The sequence below is a fragment of the Nothobranchius furzeri genome, chromosome 2, assembly GCF_043380555.1.
Source record: "Nothobranchius furzeri strain GRZ-AD chromosome 2, NfurGRZ-RIMD1, whole genome shotgun sequence".
Taxonomy (NCBI): Eukaryota; Metazoa; Chordata; class Actinopteri; order Cyprinodontiformes; family Nothobranchiidae; genus Nothobranchius; species Nothobranchius furzeri.
The window spans coordinates 53,703,915-53,706,414 of record NC_091742.1 but is presented as its reverse complement, the minus strand read 5'-3'; the positions used below and the strand labels follow the sequence as shown (position 1 = coordinate 53,706,414).

Here is a 2,500-nt window from a genome sequence, read left to right as displayed (position 1 = left end):
GTGTTTGGCAGCAATAAATTGCAATGTGTTTCTCCAACAACCTATTTGGGTCTTTGTGGAAAAGACCTATTGGTGCATTTTGATGCCATTCCAGTAAAAGGCCCACATTTCTTTTAGCTGGTAGCGTAGCGGCAAAGACTTGCGACGTGCCATCATGGCCGCAGGCTGCAGAGCCTTGCTCCGGAACGAAATCTTAATGACAATCTTTAGTTAGATCCCTGAATTGCATGTAAGTCACAGATAGATGAGTTGGATTTTCTCTATTGCAACTTGGGAAGTAAAATGTGAACGTATTGAAGAAGAAACGCTCTTTTAAAACCTGATTGCCCCAGGGAATGGGCTTTTTGACATTTCTGTGTTAACCTTTTGATGCATGAATTATGAAATCTTCAACCATGATTTTTTTTAACAATTTTTTGATTCATCTTTAGGTGTGAATGAAACAAATTTCAACAAATATTTTTTGTAAAAATGTATAATTTACAAATAATTTATTACATGTCCACCTCAGTGAACAGCGTGCAATCTGAACATGAAATATGTTGGCTTGGCTTACCAAAGTCCAAATGGAGGTGCTCAAATGCAATAAAGTCTTCAACAGCTGTGCTTAATAGCAAAAATAAATAAATAACAATTTTGAGTACCTGTCCACTTGAGTGACTATTATGCATGAAAGGGTTAAGGAAAAGTGCAATATGCTGTTGTAACTGTTTGAGGTCTGTAAGGTGTTGTTCCTCAGAAGGGCGAGTGCGTAACAGCACCCTCTGCTGGCTCAAAAGACAAGGACAAAAGCTTACAGCACCTGGTATTCCCAGGCGGTCTCCCATCCAAGTAATAACCAGGCCCGACCCTGCTTAGCTTCCGAGATCAGACGAGATCGGGCGTGTTCAGGGTGGTATGGCCGTAAGCGAGGACTTGTCCTACGGTCCTCCGTTTTATGGGTGCAGAGACAGTTGTGCCCTTGGCTGCCATTGAATGGAATGCTGCAATTTGAGGCCTTTCCAGTAAACCGCCCTCATCCCCAGTTTGAGCTGTGTCTGGCCGGGCTCCGTGGGCGAAAGCGGAGAGGGGAGCTTGTGTAGTGACACAGTAGAATAGGTTCATGCGCTTTAATCCAAATTTGTTCACATCGCAGACGTCAGAAAGTACAAACGATATTATTTAACATTTGGATGTACAAAAAGGCCACCTTCACCTCAGTTGAGAGAAGTACCTCGTTTTTCCTTTGTCCCTCCTATGAGTGGTGGGCCCATGGAAAGTGGGACCCACGCCCCCCTGTTCGGGCTGCGTCTGGCCGGGCTCTGTGGGTGAAATCCTTGCAAACAGGTGCCGGCCGGCTGGCGCCCGATTTTTCTTAGTTTGTGAGTTCAGCTTTTCTTGTGTTTGGCAGCAATAAATTGCAATGTGTTTCTCCAACAACCTATTTGGGTCTTTGTGGAAAAGACCTATTGGTGCATTTTGATGCCATTCCAGTAAAAGGCCCACATTTCTTTTAGCTGGTAGCGTAGCGGCAAAGACTTGCGACGTGCCATCATGGCCGCAGGCTGCAGAGCCTTGCTCCGGAACGAAATCTTAATGACAATCTTTAGTTAGATCCCTGAATTGCATGTAAGTCACAGATAGATGAGTTGGATTTTCTCTATTGCAACTTGGGAAGTAAAATGTGAACGTATTGAAGAAGAAACGCTCTTTTAAAACCTGATTGCCCCAGGGAATGGGCTTTTTGACATTTCTGTGTTAACCTTTTGATGCATGAATTATGAAATCTTCAACCATGATTTTTTTTAACAATTTTTTGATTCATCTTTAGGTGTGAATGAAACAAATTTCAACAAATATTTTTTGTAAAAATGTATAATTTACAAATAATTTATTACATGTCCACCTCAGTGAACAGCGTGCAATCTGAACATGAAATATGTTGGCTTGGCTTACCAAAGTCCAAATGGAGGTGCTCAAATGCAATAAAGTCTTCAACAGCTGTGCTTAATAGCAAAAATAAATAAATAACAATTTTGAGTACCTGTCCACTTGAGTGACTATTATGCATGAAAGGGTTAAGGAAAAGTGCAATATGCTGTTGTAACTGTTTGAGGTCTGTAAGGTGTTGTTCCTCAGAAGGGCGAGTGCGTAACAGCACCCTCTGCTGGCTCAAAAGACAAGGACAAATGCTTACAGCACCTGGTATTCCCAGGCAGTCTCCCATCCAAGTACTAACCAGGCCCGACCCTGATTAGCTTCCGAGATCAGACGAGATCGGGCATGTTCAGGGTGGTATGGCCGTAAGCGAAGGGTTTTCCTTCCGTCCTCCGTTTTATGGGTGCAGAGACAGTTGTGCCCTTGGCTGCCATTGAATGGAATGCTGCAATTTGAGGCCTTTCCAGTAAACCACCCTCATCCCCAGTTTGAGCTGTGTCTGGCCGGGCTCCGTGGGCGAAAGCGGAGAGGGGAGCTTGTGTAGTGACACAGTAGAATAGGTTCATGCGCTTTAATCCAAATT

The 2,500-nt window shown here is 43.6% G+C and overlaps 2 non-coding genes across 2 annotated transcripts; both read right to left on the bottom strand.

The window, feature by feature from the left end:
* Window positions 1-790: 790 nt before the first annotated feature.
* LOC139068234 (5S ribosomal RNA) lies at window positions 791-909 on the bottom strand. Its single transcript, XR_011519833.1, has one exon. It is a non-coding gene; the product is annotated as a 5S ribosomal RNA (ribosomal RNA).
* A 1,260-nt stretch (window positions 910-2,169) lies between these two features.
* Window positions 2,170-2,288, bottom strand: LOC139068307 (5S ribosomal RNA). The gene has a single exon (XR_011519906.1). It is a non-coding gene; the product is annotated as a 5S ribosomal RNA (ribosomal RNA).
* Between the last annotated feature and the right edge of the window lie 212 nt (window positions 2,289-2,500).